At 45.7% G+C, this 18,309-nt stretch overlaps 1 protein-coding gene across 1 annotated transcript in view; it reads right to left on the bottom strand.

Moving 5' to 3' along the window:
- Positions 1-7,602, bottom strand: part of Rassf8 (Ras association domain family member 8) — a 71,634-nt gene extending 64,032 nt beyond the window's left edge. The window contains exon 1 of the mRNA XM_021165006.2: positions 7,485-7,602. The gene's annotated coding sequence lies outside the window, so the exon portion shown is untranslated. The remainder of the gene's footprint in view (positions 1-7,484) is intronic.
- Between the last annotated feature and the right edge of the window lie 10,707 nt (positions 7,603-18,309).

Genomic DNA, 18,309 nt, shown 5'->3' with positions numbered 1-18,309 from the left:
AGAGGAGAGGAGAAGAGAAGAGAAGAGAAGAGAAGAGAAGAGAAGAGAAGAGAAGAGAAGAGAAGAGAAGAGAAGAGAAGAGAAGAGAAGAGAAGAGAAAGGCATGGATTTAGGATGGAATACAGAGGTTGCAGACTCCGACTGACAAGCAATAACAGATCTGTGACCTGCTGTGACTGCATCATTGTAACAACAGCTTCTCACTGCTGAACCACATCCTAAATCAAATCAAATCAAATACAATATAAAAGAAGCTTTGAGAAGGAAAGGTTTCCATATGGTCACAGTAAAGAGACCAAAAGTGTTCTTAAACATGCCCCAAACATATAATCAAGAACTAGATTCAGCTTCCATTCAGCTAAGAATAGCCACTGACTAACAGACAACTGACTTTAGAGATGGGACAAGGGAGAATTTATCAGACAAAAGCACTCTAATAAACAATGTGAGAACAACTGAATTTCTATATGTAGAAAATGAGCCTGGACTCGTAAGGCACGATTGTGTAAACATTAACTCAAGACAGATCATGGGTCTAAATCTAAAACCTGGTGCTATAACACTTAGAAGAAAACATAGGGACATACAGTTATGAGTTTGGGTTAACAAATAAGTCTTGAGTACCACATTATAGAAGTACCACCAATATAAGAAAGAGAAAAAAAAACCTCATAGGTTAGATTTCACTGAAATGTAAAACTCTCTCTCTTAGAAAGTCCCCACACTGTAGTCAACGGCAGGCCTTGGACCGAGACACTTTGGCAGAAGATCTATTTGATGAATAACTGCACCCCAATACACAAAACCTCTCAAAATTCAGTCTTAAAACCCAGAAAGAATATGAACAGGGCTGGAGAGATGGTTCAGCAGTAAGAATACTTTCTACTCTCACAAAAGAGCAGGGTTCAATTCCCAGCACCCGTATGGTGTCTCGAAACCATCTGTAACTCCAGTCTCAGAGGACCCAACACCCTCTTCTGGCCTCAGAGGACACCAGGCATGTGTATGCTGCACAGACACACGAGCCAGCAAAACATCGATACACATAAAATAAAATAAAAATGAATTTAGAGATGCTCAACATCAATCATTAGACATGTGTCAATGAAATGCACCAATGGACACCCAAACGCTTACTAAAGAGACTGATTATACCAAGTACAGCAGCAAGACATGAGTGTGCTCACATACAGCAGAGAAGGTGCAATGGTGGTGCACACTTGCTTATAAACACCCTCCCACTGCCCCTTCCCCCAGCTCTGGAGGTGGAGGGAGGCAGGAAGGCCAGTTTAAGGCCAGGCAAACACTGCAAAGAAGCAAAACAAATGTAAAATGGTAGAGTGTGCTTAGAAAACATTTTGGCATTTTCTTTAAAAGCTAATCTCACAAGCAAAGGCAATAGCCCAGAAGTCTATCAGCAGATTAGCAAGTTGAGATACATTTGAACAGCAGGCATGCATATGGAATGTTTGTTTGTTTGTTTTTAAGAACTGTCCTTGGTGTCCCAGGCTCAAAAGCAATGGAAGCTGACCTTGAATTTCTAATCATCCTGCTTCTACAACGCTGGAGATTAAGTCAGGCTCTTGTGTATGAAGGCCAGAAGCACTCTACCACCTTGCTACCCCCGCCCCCGGCCCCACTGCTACAAATACCAACACGAGTGAGACAAATAAATACCAGCAAGAGTAAGACAGCACAGCCATGATCCCACTCAGCTCACATCCTAGAAAAGGCAGGCTTCTACCGGACACAGAGCAGAGGGGAGTTTGAAGGAGGGGAGGCTGGGAAGAGGATGCACTATCAGAGAGACACTTGGGGAGGAGGACGATGGATAGGCTGTGTGCTGGCGGTGGCAAGGACTTCACATACCTGAACCAAAGCCTGTAAAACTGCAGTCAGGCATGCACAGCTTAGTTCACTGCAGTTTTATCTGAGTAAAGTATAAGGCTGGCAAGACAGCTCAGCCAGCCCAGTTCACTACCAAGTCTGTGGACCTACTGAGGAGGAGAACGAGGACTCGCACAAACTGTCCTCTCATCTCCACATGTGCGATTCACACATTTACACAAAGCAGTCAATAGTAACATTTAAAATAAGTAAATACATGCAAGAAAAGTCACCATACACATCAAAGTAAGGAAGCTAAAATACAAAACAGATCCTAATTCATCCAGTAATACAATCTCTTGCCTAAATGGCTGAGTTTTAACTCAAGAGTCTGACACTATGCCTAACCTATTCCACATTGGTATTTCTACAACAGAGCTGCATATACTATAAATCTATTCAACTATAGTAAGAATATTATTTATATTCTTATATAAATAAGAATAAGGGCTGGTGAGATGGCTAAAATTCATAGCTGGGCATGGTGGTACACGCCTTTAATCCCAGCACTCGGGAGGCAGAGGCAGGAGGATTTCTGAGTTCAAGGCCAGCCTGGTCTACAAAGTGAGTTTCAGGACAGCCAAGGGCTATACAGAGAAACCCTGTCTCAAAAAACCAAAATAAATAAATAAATAAATTCTTACTTTACTTTGCTGACTAATGTCTACCCAGTAAGAGTATAGAATATATATTTATATTTGAAAGGATCATTTCACTTTAACTGATTTTCCAATGATAAAATTACTACAGTTAATGATAAATTTGATTTAGCACTCAGAAGCCAGTGATAATCAGCAAGAAAGACAATGCATATGTCTACATGAATAAAATATGGAAGAAAGTGATTTTAACTTCCCTCTTGTTACAACCTACGTGTGTATATATGTGTGTGTGTGTATGTGTGTGTGTGTGTATATATATATATATATATATATATATATATATATATATATATATAAACTGAATGCTTACTGAAAGTAAGCTACAATGCATAAAACCTGGACAGCTCTAAAATTAATTATGTTGAACTTGATGATAAAACCTGAATGTATAAAACATACAAACAATTAAAACCAACCTGCATCTGACATTTGGGCTGGAAATAAAAGGTAATAAATGGTATTGGTGCCAAGACACTCCAGGCAACTGTCCAAGTTCTAGGTAGCCAGTAGGCATATACACCTAAGAGACCAAAAACTTACAAGGGTACCCAACCACAATAACGTCTACAGTGGTGATATAAATGTCCTGGGGCCCAGAGATCCTGCACAAAGCAAGTCACATGCCAGATGCCTTCCTAAAACCATTCCTATTGTTTCACACAGGAAAGTCTGAGGCCTTGTAGAAGGTAAAGTTCTATCTTCAGTGGGAAGAAGAGCGAAGAAGGGGACTAGTTTCTCTGAATAAAATGAAGGCATGGAGATCTAAGCAGCCTTTTCCTGACCACGTCCTGGTCAACCATGCCCTCCTCTTGGGCCAGCATGGGGCTGGGCATGCCGCAGGAGCTCAGAGGTATCTTTAATCACTCTAGTTCACCATCCCAGCACAGAGGGGGACCTAGAGGCCGTGTGCAGAGGACTCCCTTCGGAAGACAGCAGTAGATCCAAAGTCCTTGGTGCATTCTCTGACCAACAAGAAAGAAGCTGGGTCACATGTGCTCCAAGGGGGAGGAGATACTGAAGGAAACACACTGACTTAAGAAAAAGTCAGGAGACAATGCAGAAGACTGTAAAAACAGAGAGCACCTGCAGCATGAGCAGCAGAGGCATCGCTGAGCCATGAGACACTGAGTCAGGGCTTTATGTGGGGCAACCACACTACAGAAACAGCCGACACTGGTTTACACTTGCTTGGCCATGGAAGGTCATGCCTACTTCTGCTAAAAAAGACCTTAGTGAGAACGGAAAAGGAACGTCCCCACCTCTAGGTGGCTCCTGTTGCTCCTCTCTAGTGTCGGCTCAGATGGCACTTGGTGATGGAAATCACACTTTGTGGGAGCACCACTAGGCATCCTTAGTCCCTTCCCTCCTTGGCCTGTGGCAGCTTCCCCAACCTCCTTGGGCATCTGGCACTGAGCAGTCACACCATCTGTCTGGCCCACAACCACGTGACACTACAAAACATCAGGCACAGCAGAATTCATATTTCCATCCTGTAATCCTGGGCTAATAAAACACAGTTGATTTAATGCTGTATGTAGTTAGGAAAGCAGAATGTGTACCGTAGAGTATCACAAGAGCAACACTAATTAAAAGTGTCTCATTAGCATGCATTTTCCACAGACCAAAACTGCATTGGTTTTACCTGATACTTAAAGGCTGTTCCAGATCATTCACAAAATTAGAACACAGAAGGGCTAGTTTGGCTTTTCTGACACAAAACACAAATACCACAGAGCATAAGTGTCCTGGGTGTGCCGAAAAGTGCCTGAGTGCTTTAATCCCAGCACTCAGTAGGCAGAAGCAGGCAGATCTCTGTGAGTTTGAAGACAGCCTGCTCTATGCAGTTTCAAACAAGGGTATATATGAAAAGTGGATACTACACCACTTTCTCTACTGAGCACAGCTGCGTACGCTAGGGACTGGAGAGTAAAGCAGGCACTACTGCCCACAAAGGATGGAGAAAACAATAAAATACAGTATAATTATACATTTTGACAAATTAAGAATGACTGTCATTGTGGGAGAAGTAAGATGGGTCTAACAGATGTGAAAACAGTGGACAGAGAAGACTTCCATAAGGAAGCATACTGGAGCTAGTCCTCAAAAGATGAGGAGTTACTCAGGAGCTGGGAAAATGGCCCTGAGGCCTGGCTGCTGGGGAACTGACCTATATGCTGGGAGATGTGGGTGAGGAGCTGGGGCCTCAAGAAACAGGACAGGAAGGCCTGCTGGGGATTCTGTACCATACTCCAAGGATTCTTGGGAATCTTGAAGGCCTGAAGAAGTGGCTTTCTTTTTCAGGCTATTGTCAAGAAAACAAGCAGGAAGGGGCAAAGGAGACCAGTGAACTTAAGAAAGGTCAGAGTGGCTTAAACTAAAGGACAACATGGCAGAGCCTGAAAATCAAACAGGTTTGAGAGATACTTTGCTGGAAAAATAGCCAGTACTTTGTGGTCAACTGTTTCTGAGAGCTGATGGACAGAAGAGAGTGCTGAGTAAGCAAGACACCTTGTTTGGATAGATGAGTTCAGAAAAGGCAAGGAAGAGTTTGCAAGTCTGGATGGCACAGACAAAGTTCTAGAGAAATGGGAGATGCTGCCGTTGTAGAAGAAGATGTGCCAGGCACGCCTGAGGTGCCTGTCCATCATAGCTTTCCTGATAACAGTAGTATCCCCATCTTAAAGGCAGTGAATTTAGATCACAAAGCTAGAGAAACAGGGACCATTCTTGGCTCCCTAGATGCTGACAAGTCTGGCTAGCTGCTAGGAGGCACCCCTCCCAAGCCTATAGAACACTGGGAACTACTTCTACATTAAGATATTTAGGACTGAAACAAAGTAACAGCCAAGAAGAGCCAGTAGTTGATACATTACTCTTTAATTCGAATCCTGTATTTATAATTTCCAATGTTCCCTATCCACACCTCAACCCCATTCCACCTCCACCTAGAATGAACTTTGCCAAGTTTCGAACACTTGCAAATTTTTCTGGGACCTCAACATTTTATAAATGGACAAAGCCGGTCTGCCAAAATTAATTCCAACAAAAAGAACAATGATACCCTGCAGTAAACAATAGTTTTACTCCCAAATTCTATGAAACAACAGACGGTCTAATAAGAAACAGGAAACCTTTTCTTAAGAAATTAACCATTTCTCAGAAAGCAAGGCACTCAGGTCAAGCACTAACATATGCCACCAAATACAAAGGCTATAAAAGTGAGCACGGAGGATTAGGATTTTAAAAGTCATAAGCTTTAAAACTCTAAAGACAAAAATGCAAAGAAAAGCAACACAAAAGCCCTGCATGATGCTAAATCTACAATTTCCAAACAGCTCTTAAAAAATGCAGAATTCAGGTAGTGTGACCCTAGGAATGGCATGGGCACCTTCGGAACTGAGTCTCTCCAGGACACTCACACTAACTGAAAACCTTTCCTATCTGCACAGTCAGCCCCGACTTGGCTCCCTCTAGGGGCTCTCTGCTGTCCCCCAAAGCTCCTGTAGCCCAGAAACAGGGCTTGATCGTAAAGATCAAAGATCAATGGCAAATTGAGCCCGGTACGGAAAGTACCATCTTGAGACTCTTCAAGGGAGGGGTGACTGATTGGGAGGATTTTTAGAAAAGATTTAATTACCTACACTGCAAATTACGCTGTGTTGAATCTGATCCTTCAGTAGAAGAATCATCAAAGCGTGTCCAGTCTTCTTAAATGGAGTATTGGCCGTGTGTAATTTTGAGGTTTAGGGGTAGCTCCCCATGGAAATATATACGATCACAAGAACCATTAACATGACCACTAGAGGATAAAGCACAAACCACTTCCCAAACTGCTAGCGCAGTTGTCCGGAGCCCTGATTCCTGGGTTTATCAGCACCCCCCCCCCCTGCAGTGGGCTGACATTCCCGATTGCCTCCAGCAAAGAACAGGTTTTTGGGTTTAAAAAACAAAACAGGAAAGGTGCCGGTTTTCTGTGCCTCCAAGGTATGATCACAACCCCTGGCAACCACGGATTAAAGACTTTTAAAGAAGAAAGAAAAACTACCTACACCCCCACACACATACACACACACACACACACACATCCCAAAACTGTCCAGAAACGCAGAGATCACCACATATTTAATATACGTCCCTGGGACAAAACGTATCTCATGAAAAATGGCTGAGCCCCAATCTACAGTTAGGTATCTAAGTGTTCGTCCCTGCTGTCAGCGGGTTGGAGGGATTTTTTTTTTTCCTAACGCAAGGCTTTGATGTGTTGGCAGGGCTGACCTGACAAGCTGGAGTCGGCTAGGAAACGTGTCCTGCATATTTCCTTCTGTGCCTCCAAAGATCAGGACCAGAACTGACTGCGATTAAATCCTACCTAGGATCCAAGGGCTTGAGCCCTTGATGCCGTTCGATGCTGGGAAAGTAGTGGTTCCGCAACCCCGGGCAGCTCGGCGATGCTGAAATGAGCAACCCAGCCCCAAGCTGGTCTCCGCCGCCCACCACCGGGCCGCAGCGGCCTCGCACGCCAAGCCCCCGACCCTTAAAGTTCAGCCTCCCTATGATTGCCCTCTGCAAGTTTCCAGGGTGCAGGACGCAGCCAACTTTGCAAGCCGCCTCTGGGCGACTCGCTTCCCCGGAGGGGCTGGCCACCGGGGAGGCAGGGCGGCTACGGTTCAGACAAAATGCAGAAGCCTTCCAACCGCCACTTTTCCTTTTCCAGAGGGGAAGCTCTCCCTCCAGGCGAGCATCCGATTTCCATCTGGAGAGGGAGAGGGCCGACCGCGCATTCCCCTCGCCCACAAAAGTGGCCTCTAAAGTCGCTCGCCAAGGACACCGGGAAGGAGGCGACCCCGGGCAGGGCCAACTTTCGGGCGGCGAGGTGAGGGCGCGGGGGGTGACAGCGGCGCCGCGGGGGGCGCGGGCCGGGAAAGTTGTACTTACTGCGCTCGCAGCCCGTCCTCGTAGTCCCGGTGCACGGCCCTCGGCGGAGGCCCGGCCCGCCCGGGCTGAGGCGGCGGCTGAGACGGCCGCGGCCGGCGGCGGCGGAGGGCGAGCGGCGGGCCGGGGCTGAGGAGGCCGGGCCGCAGGGCGGCGCGCAGAGGGCTGAGCGGGCAGAGAGACGCTCGGGGAGGGCGCACGCCGGCCTGGCCCGGCAGGGAGGGCGGTGCGCAGCGGCGCAGAGGAGGAAGGGCGGAGGAAGGAGGGCGGGACCGAGAGGGCCGCGGAGCCCCGCACAGGGGCGGGATGAGGGCCGCGAAAGCGAGCCAGCCAGGGAGGCCGCGCCGGGGCAGGGAGGACGAGGTCTGGGAGGCGTGGTGGGGGGCCGAGGAGGCGGGGCGGAGGGCCAGGGCGGGAGGGGCGGAGGCCGAGGAGGAGGGACCAAGGGCCAGGAAGGGAGGGGCGGAGGGCCAAAGAGGCAGGGCGGACGGCCAGGGAGGGCGGGGCGAAGGCCTAGGAGGCGGGGCCAAGGGCCAGGGAGGGAGGGGCGGAGGGCCGAGGAGGCGGGGCGGAAGCCGAGGAGGCGGGGCCTAGGGCCGTGATTGCAGGTGGGCAAGGGAGAGCAGGGTGCAGAGCTGGAGAGAGCCGGACACAGGGCTGGGGAGTGGGGCGGGCCGAGGGCCAGGAAGGAGGGCCAAGAGCCAGAGGCTCCGCCCCTTTTCTGGTCGAGGCCTGGAGAGAGGAGCGGTGTTAGACCCTTCACCAGCTCCGGTTACAGCGGCCGGCCCCGCCTGCAGACAAGGCTCGGGACGGCGCGGTGCGGCTTTGTGGGAGGCGCTGAGGCCGGTGGGCCGGAGCCTGGCTGAGGTTAACATTTCCTCCAGTCACTCACAGGCTTGGGGTCGCCAGGCCAGTGAGACCTTGCAGCTGACCGCTCTGCGTCTGCTGACAGGAAAGAAAGGAGAAACGGCCCAGCCTGTCCAAGGATTGGTTTGAATGGCTTTTCCTGTAGAATAACTGTGAATTGATGTCCACCGCAGCAACCCGTGATGACCTTTGCAAGTGAGGAGAAATTAAAAAAATGAAGTGAATGAATCGAATGTAACAAAGGTTTTAAAAGAGCTGGGATCACTGGAAAAAGGATTGTCACAATTTCGAGGTCAGTATATGTTACCCTAGCAACAAGCATTATCAGACCCCAAAGAGTGAATCATATATTACACACATAAAGAGAAAGAGAGAGAGAAAGAGCTAGAGAGAGAGAGAGAGGCAGGAATTTTGCCAGAAATTCAAGAACAGCCTGGGCTACATTCTTTGGTTCCAGGGCAGCCTGGGCTACAGAATGTGACTGTCAAAAAAGAGAAAGAAGTCTAAGTCGAGCATTCTCCAAGGCATAGTTTGGATTGCTTTTCCTGAGTAGCTGTGATTCAGCAACAGCACCCCCACCTCCCTGAGCAGCAGGCCATGATAGAGGCAACAGACAACGAGGGGAAAAAAGGCAAATGAATCAGAGGTGAGTAACAAAAGTTTAGAAAGAACTGGGCTCAGATTCAAAAAAATGCACCCACACACCTTTAAAAATAGCTTTTAATCAGCAAAGGACATCGAAACATTGACCTGGAAGTGCAGATTCGTATGTTGTTTCACTATTTTTCTGTCATGCAGTGCCTGAAGTGGACAAAATTCAGTCTTTGGGCTAGAAATGCTCACACATGCCCGAAGCTCAGTAGTAGTTATTAATTTGGAAAGAGATGGTGTGGCATACAGTGAGAGAGAGGCAAGAATGCATTCCAGTTGTAAAATGATCCCTTTACTGCCTAGGCACTTGCTTCTTATCATCAAAATAAGGATATGAAAAAGGACTTCCAGTTTCTCACTTCTGTTCAAGAGACTTTCTTGTTTAGACATTTGTTTCCTCCGGTTTTAACCTGTAGTTTCTCCTCAGCTCACTAGCTCCTTCACCACTAAGTAGAAACCAAGAAGAGAATGCTAGCTAAGACATAAATGCAAAGAAGCAACATTTGACGAATTTGGTGAGAGGCTTTCTCTGGGAGTCAAAGGCACAATCCAAGGAAATAGGATTTCAGGGGAGTCCTCCTGTAACCCTAATAGGATCTTATCAGAGGGGTTTTCTGGCCTTGAGGTAGACTAGCTCTAACATCTCTTCCCCCTGTCAATCCTCTACTCAACCACTGAACAGGATCAGCCGCCTGCCTGATTGCCAAAGCTAATGGAAAATCTTAATGCCCAGTTTGTGCCTTTTGCAGAATTTGCCAGTCTTGACCTATTCTTTTTTTTTTTTAACTATAAATAAGTTAACTGCGACTGTGCTCCTGTGACCAGAAGTGAATAGAATTTAGTGTATTATGAGTAGCCATGTAGAGAAGTCTTTCTTAAGATCCAGGTACCCAGTGAGGCATCTTATCCCCACACTAGAACACAGCCTTATGGATAGCTTACAAAGTCAGATTTTTTTTCCCAGTTCTAGATAAACAGAGAGAGCCATTCCCTGCGTCAGCCCCATTTAGCCCCAGTTTTCCTCTCCTGTGTGTAATACAGATTGTTTTAAGCTTTCTTAGCCAGGATCGTGTACCTGTTAGGATTTCCTGGGATGCCACCAAATGCCTTTGGGAGGATTGATAAACCTCCCATACTTCCCGCTTCTGATTCTATTCCTGGAAAAGCACCCAGCCAGACGGGAGAGAACACTTGAAACTCTGTGACACAGTCTGATTGTACAAAACAACTTGAGAGGAAGACTTCAGAAAACAGGCAACTGCGGATAGGGAAGAGCAGCCAACAGGAAGAAGAACAGTGGGAAGAAGAGAGGGGCTACCCCTGGAGATTCATTATCGAAAACTCAGTCATTCTGAAGGAAGGCAGGAAGGAAGGATAAGGGACACGGCTAACAAAGGAGCCCCACAGTTTGCAGTCTGTGAAGCCTCACAACAGCTGAGAATCAATAATTCTGACACAATTAATATTGTGAATGTTGTTGACACAGGGTCCATATTTATCTTACACACAACACTTTCAAGTAAAAATGTTAAAATGCCAATAAATCAGGCTTCAGGCATGGATCCGTATGACCTTGGACAGGCCCTCACTTTTCTCCCAGACATTTTTGGGGACTCTCATGAGCAAAACTACCAACTTTTATTCACAGCGATCATAAGATAGCTCAACTTTCTACATTCCTGACATCCAGTGTGTGGCTAAACGTAAGCCTATCAGGGTCACCTTAGGAACCTCATTGCCATCTCCTTTAAATTTCTTAGCAGCCCTTTGCCAATGAAAACTTCAGAGATTTGTACAATATCCTATTGTACAGACAATGAATTACAAATCTCCTTTGATCTGTCCACACCCATGCTGTCCCAAGTGTGCCTCACTGTTTTCCTGGATGCCCCTCTGTTGACCACCCCCTTCCTGTCTAAAATCTATGTCAAAATATGTTTTAATAAAAAATTCCATTTCTGCTTTATATTAGCTTGTCCTGAAATTCTTTCCTGTGTCAAAGTCAGGGTTCTGGCTTTACCTGAGTGAATTCTCCAACCTCTACAGCTTTTGTTGGCTGGTAGCCTGAAACAATGGCCCTGCCTCCATCTCTGTGGACAGTTTCCTAATGCTACTATAGGAAACAGTCACAAACTTGATGGCTTAAAACAAGAAGAATGTATAATCTTACAGTCCTGAAGCTTAGAAATCTTAACAGGGTATGGTTCCTATGTTCCTTCTAAAGGTTGGAGCAGGAGACTTATACCCAGTTCTTAGAGAACGTTCACCTCTCTTGAGAAAGCCCTGGGAACTGTGGCTAGTGGAGTCCTTTTGCCAAGTTTACATGGTACAAGCCTAAACAGCATTTCCCAAATTAGCCCACCAGAAAACAGCAACCTGTAAGACAGGGTTCTAGGAAGTCACTTGTCCACACATTACTTCTCTGTTGATATGATAAACTACTCTGCCAAAAGGAACCTAGGGGAGAAATGGGCTTATTTGACTTACACTTCCAAGACACAGTCTATCGTTGAGGGAAGTCAAGGCAGGAACTTAAGTGTGAAATTGAAAGCAGGCACCATAGAGGAATGCTGCTTGCTGGCTCATTTACAGGCTTTCTGATACAGTGCAGGACCACCTGCCCAGAGAGTGGTGCCACCCACAGTAGACTGAGCCTTCCTATGTCAATTAACAATCGGCACAATGTCATCACAGATATGCACACATCCAATCTGATCTAGGCAATTCCTCAATCTAGTACCCCCCGTCCCCAGATAACACTAAGCTATGTCAAATTGACAGTTAACCAAGACAGTCATCGAGGTGACACAGTTGTGAAACCATTCTAAACTGGCAGTCGTATTCATACACCTAAACAGGGGTATCAGTGGGTCAGAATCCACTACAGGCAAATCCCTAGGAAATCCCTTTGTGAGGGACTCTAGGTAGCATTTGAGAAGTGAAACTTGTATGTAGCACTGTCAGGAATCAGTTATGTAACTGAGTGTAACTTATGAAATTGTATGTAGCACTGTCAGGAGACAGTTACCTAACTGAGTGTAACGTACAGGTTTCTTTCTTCCTTTCCCTCAACTTTTACTCCAAGGCAGAGTAAACTTCCAACTTTCCAACCTCAGATCATGGTTCATTCATATCCCTCAAATCGTTTGCCTAAGGAACCCCAGGGTCCCCTGCCATCCTGAGCCTAGCTCCATCTTAACGCCAGGATCCTGGCATGTTCTTCCATCATCCCATGCTTCACTCAGACTGGGAGCTCAACCAGTAACAAATGAGTAAATGGTGATTTAAACCAAGTAACTAGTAACATCTCTTCCCTCTGCTCCTTTCTTTGGTCTCCCCCTAACATGTGAGATATACATTCTTTCAATTAGTCATTAAGTAAATCGTGGTACCGAGATTACAAAATGAACACTATATGATGGCAAGCTTTCAGGAACTCATACGCCGTCTAAGGAAACACGCTTTTAAAAGAGACTTGGGGGCTGAAGATTGGGAGCTCAGCACTTAAGAGAGTATATTACTCTTGCACTGAGCCCAAATTCTGTTCCCAGCACTAACACTGGTGGACTACAGACTCTTAACTACAGCTCTGAGAGATCTTCTGCCCTCTTCTGTCCTCCATGGGCATTGCACACATGTGCACAGACTCACACATACATACACATAATTAAAAATAAAATCTTTAAAACAATTTTTAAGGAAAGTGAGGCAGATGCTGGTGGCTGTCTATTTTATTCTCCTTTTTTACTTTCTATCTTGACAACCCAAACTTGGTTTTGTGCTTGACGAAGCCAGCTCAGTCAGTCAACCAACCAGGTCTCAAGGGAAGGAGTAAGGATTGAAAAGAAAAAGACAATTCGACAACACTATAACAGGACTCCAGCCAGGGCTTAGGCTGAAGTGGGTTTATTTTTTTTTCCAGTCTGCTTTTATACCATTCTAAGTACATGCAAGGATAAGGTCAGTTCTAGGTCAAGGAACAAACAAGGCAATAAACAAAGTCCTGTGGTACCCAGGGATTTATCAAGATGATCAAGATCTTGAGCCTACTTCCTTGTCCTAGCCCAAAGTCAAATTCTTGCCTGAGCTTACTTCTTTGTCCTAGCCCAATGTCAAATTCTTGCCAAGTATATATATAAATGGCCCCAAGAGCTCTCCACATGTGCTTAGCTGAAATGTTTTCATTTTTATATCCTTTATAGATGTGCATAGTTGGTTAGCCCTGTGATGTGTAGATGAGACGAGAGTTGTCTAGAAAAACAACTCCTTTGCATTCTGGTAGTGGTCCGCTGGCTGCCTCGGGCTTTGTTACGGACCAAAACATGGATGTGATAGCTGTGGCTACCTGACAGTCTTGTGGCATCATAGAGTCTCAAAGTCCTGCTAAAGAAGACAACAGAGGATGAAAAGAAGAGCCGATCTAAGAATCCCAAACTACTTATCTCTGGGTGGTATGTGAGAGAGAACTATCAGGTCTCTTGTTATTAGCCAAGCTTCCAACAGATACTACAGCTAATTACAATGTGTTGGCATTAGGGGCATAAGAAGTACAGACAGTTTAAAGAAAGATGGATTGTTGTCTGGAAAGGGGAAGATGGAAAGGGATTCCCAGAGGACATAACTGAAGAGCTGAGTGGTGTTCAACAGGCTGGCAAAGGAGGACGAAGTCTTATGCTCTGTAAATGCCTGAGGTGAAGCTGAGGAGTCTGGGAAGATGGACGGTAGCTTAAAAGTTCCTGGTTTTGATTTAGAAAGACATTAAGCTTGATAAATTATGGAAAGCTTTGAAATCTGGAGCAGTGTTAATAACGCTCTGTATGGCTTCATGGAGCTTCAGCTGTGTTGCTAAAGACTAAAGAGGGTCCTTCAGACCCTGCCTCCTGTGTGGGGGACACAGGCGTGTGTAATATTTGATTTGATATGGTGCTGAGGCTCAAACCCAGGGTTTAAGACATGTTAGGTCAGCACTCTAGCTGGGGAGCCAGTTGTAAATTTTTGCCTTCCTATATGTTCTTCCTGCTTTGAAAAGAAAATAATAGTTTTTTTTTTCTGTATGAATTTGATTAATTCAATTAATCAAGTCATTTTGTTCAGAGAGCATAAATGGGGACATTCAGAGATCCTCGGTCCTCAGCCAGAACTGCTATGCCTTCTAAACAGTGATTGTAACTAAGAAGAGAAAGGAATCACATCTCCTACATTTGTCAATGTGTTAAACGAGTAACTGTGGCATCTTACCAGCCCTCAGGAAAGCCTCCCTGGTGGGCTGCAGTAACCTCTGACTGTTGTTGTGTACGTAACCAATGTAAACTCTTTGGAGAAAAACCAATAGCTCTCATATCTAGGACTTTAACATTGAAAAGTAGGGTTTTTTTTTTTGTTTTGTTTTGTTTTGTTTTCTTAGAAGTTCAGTGCTGGGCATGATGGCAAATGCCTTTGATCTTGGCACTCAGGAGTCTGAGGGAGGCAGATGTCTAAGAGTTCAAGGCCAACCTGGTCTAGATAGTCAGTTCTAGGCCAACCAGAGATACATAGGAAGACTCTGTCTCAAGAGAATTTTCTTAATTACAAAATTACAATAGTTTTAATGACCCCTCCCCCACTAATAGTAGGACAGAAAGATAATCAATATGTATTTTGTCAATCAATTAAGTACGACACGGGAAGAAAGCATAAGCTACAAGTGGAAACTGTAGCAGCTTAAACTAAAAGGAGGAACCTGTTCAAATATAATAAAAAAAAATAGGATTTAAAATAGTGGGCCCTTCCTTAGATGGAAGTTACTAAAGAAGATAATCCCATGAAAATTAAAAGGTCTTGATTCTTTCATTACGAGCTGGAGAATGATTTGGGCAGCTGAGATTAAGATTGTGCCAGAGCTTATTTTAGGATCAGAATACTGGGAAACAGTAAAGCAGGGACCAGATGTTTATGAAGTTGCATCCTCGTAAGCACACATGGTCAAATCTGAGCTCTGCCGCATTCTTTCAAGCCAGATGCCACTCTCAAATCTCCCTGCACCTCTGCAATACTGTAACTGTAGTTTCATAATGATGGCCCTGGTATGACTTCTGAGTCACAGCAGGAAGATTGAATTATGTTCTGCTTTGCCTTCGTGTATTTAATTATAGTTTTATTAGTTGCAAGCTAGGAAATCCATCTGTCTTATAGCACTGCTAGACTGACCAGAGCCTTCTTGTCAGAAGCCCAGCCGTCTCCACCAGCCACGTCTACAGATCATGGAGGGAAAAAGCAAAAAGCCAGGACAGCACAACAGATTTTAAAATCTGAGCATTATTCTGACAAGAGCCATTATCTGGACATAATCGTCCCACCACATTTTTAAGGAATTGTCACTGGTGTGTTTGTTAGTAGCGTGTCAGGTAGCAGATTGCTTTAATAACTATAACATGTCATGTGTTGTCATGAGGGACAACAGGAACATTTTTTAAAATGCACTTTAAATGCACATGTTTTGTAAGCAGTCACACAGACATAGACACATGGGTAAAAACGTTAAAACCCTTAATAAACGCAGAGATAGAAGAGTAAAACAGTTGACTGGGAAGATGGGCTGTAGGGATGTGGGGAAAGCGAGACCTGGAGCGTCCACTTTCCTGTCACAAGAATCACTACTATCTGGATGCTCTTAAGTGAGATGTCTTTACCGATGAGAGTGACTAAAGTCTGCTATTTCAGTACATTCTGTGCTTAGCCTTTTCCAAATGCTCGAACAGCCTTACGACAGTGCTTTGACCACGCCTATGGTGCCCTGACCATGCGCACAGTGCTTTGACCACGCCTATGGTGCTCTGACCATGCGCCCAGTGCTTTGACCACACCTATGGTGCTCTGACCATGCGCCCAGTGCTTTGACCACACCTATGGTGCTCTGACCATGCGCCCAGTGCTTTGACCACGCCTATGGTGCTCTGACCATGCGCCCAGTGCTTTGACCACGCCTATGGTGCTCTGACCATGCGCACAGTGCTTTGACCACGCCTATGGTGCTCTGACCATGCGCCCAGTGCTTTGACCACGCCTATGGTGCTCTGACCATGCGCCCAGTGCTTTGACCACGCCTATGGTGCCCTGACCATGTGCACAGTGCTTTGACCACGCCTATGGTGCCCTGACCATGCGCACAGTGCTTTGACCACGCCTATGGTGCTCTGACCATGCGCACAGTGCTTTGACCATGCCGGGTGGTGATGCAGCTTTTTGGAGCCAGCCTGCTCCTGTAAGCACCCCAATAAAAACTCAATGGTTTGCCAAGTGGGACTTTGGTGCAGTCATTACCTCGATCTGTCCCGGGTTCCCTTTCTTGGATGAGTAGAGCTGTGTGTTGTCTCCTAAGAAGTCTCCCATCACAATGATCAGGGGCATTTACATAAGGCTTTAGGACAGACCTGCCGTAGGCACATAACACACACAGTTTCTGATTCTGTTACATAGTTCACTCCTGCCGTTCACTTCCTGGACAGAGTGAGTGAATTTCTTGTGTGTTTCCTATTTCAGGTTTGGGGAAATCTGTAATATTTGCATGTATATAATAGCATATCATCTTGGGGGGGGGAACCCACATGCTAACATGAGGTGCATTGGCCTGGAGACAACCATAGACAGTACTGTGAACAGCTTTGAACGAGAGACAGTCTGTGTAACTGAAAAATCAGGAAACATCCCTTCTATAATCACATTAAGCTTAGGAAGCTCTGGTCTCGGGGTCCTCATCTCGGACTGGGGGTGCTGCCTCTGTGGTAGTTGCTGAGCATTTCTTTCCAACAACGACATTAACTTCTGAGTTCTAACAGCCACTAGAGCTTTACAGCAGATGAAGGAAGGAAGCCAAAAGCCCAAGACACAGCTGCCTCGTGTTGCATGTTGACCTGGGCAGTGCAAATAGGAAAGTGGAGCTGGAGAGCTGGCTCAGAGGTTAGGAGAACTTGGTGCTCTTTCAGAGGCCCAGCACCAGCAGGACCACTCACATCAGCCTTTAACTCTAGTTCCAGGGGATTTGACACCCTCTTACTGGCCAGCTCGTGCAATGCAGACATGCAGTATACATACATACATACATACATACATACATACATACATTCACATCAAATAAAAACAAGCAGTTTACAAAAGAAATCCTGGGACACTCACAGACTTGCAGGTCATGAGAGCATAAGAAGCAGAGGCAGAACAGAACACTTCTGCTTGGCTCTCGATGGAGGCAAAGTCACCTCTGCCCAGTGGGATTTCAGGAAGGGAGCCAAGCAAAGGAAACATTTTTTTTTTTTCTCAAGGCAAAGAAAAACAGTTTTCATTTTTGCCTTCAAAATTGTTGCCACTTGATATTCTCAGGGGACATCATAGTTCAAACAAACCCATTATTTATTGGGATGCAAGTCTCAGAAAACAAAGAGAGTGGGACAGGTGTCTCTTCCTCTTCTCTTTTGTAACAAGAGAGCACTTATATCCAGGCTCCAGAAACCCCTATGAGTGAGATTGAATCCTGACCAACAGGTCACACTATGCAGATGCAAATAAGGGGATAAGAAGCAGCTATAGAAAAGTTTTGTAAGTTAAAAAAGAGAGAGATAAAATATAACAAGGGACCTGAAATTTCAGGCTTGAATATCTTCAACCCTGTGCAGAGGAAAACCTGGGAGACTGATGGTTTGTGCTGTTCAGGAAGAGGGCTTGAATTGAGGTATTTCAGGATCACTGGAAGTGGAAAGAGAAGTTTTTGCATATAGGCATCTTACTACATGAACCCATGAATGCATTTAGCATGTATTTTAGATATTGTGTAGGGTTAATATGGATGAATAGAACATAAACCTCCAGATGTGAAGGAAAACTGATTGCATTTGATCCCCCAAGTTGCTAGCAGACACAGGCATGTACAAAGACGAGGGCATGAATGAGGAGAGCACATGAGCTCAGAAGAGGTCGGAAGGCCGTGAGCATTGGACCGTCATCGCTCCTAAGCATGGGCATACTACTGTTCTTTCCAACTGACTTTCCAATACCCAGAGGGGTGATAAGAATGAGAGGTGCCTCAGTAAGATTTTTGGCTAAATAGATAAAAGCAAGTCCATGAATATTTCAGAGCTCTCTCCAGAGACCCCAGCCTGAGCAAGATGGACAGCAGGAGGACAGAATGTCTGAGGATGAAAACTTCTGGCATCTGAGGATGCTGTTTGTCATCTTTTATCCCTCCGTCCCTCCCAGCTACCCGAAGCCCATCCTTGAAGGAGGAAGATACCACCAGACTGGACAGTGCATGCTTATCCTGGAAGCTCCCGTGCCGACTCTG

The sequence above is a fragment of the Mus caroli genome, chromosome 6, assembly GCF_900094665.2.
Source record: "Mus caroli chromosome 6, CAROLI_EIJ_v1.1, whole genome shotgun sequence".
Taxonomy (NCBI): Eukaryota; Metazoa; Chordata; class Mammalia; order Rodentia; family Muridae; genus Mus; species Mus caroli.
This window is presented reverse-complemented; position numbering and strand designations above follow the sequence as displayed.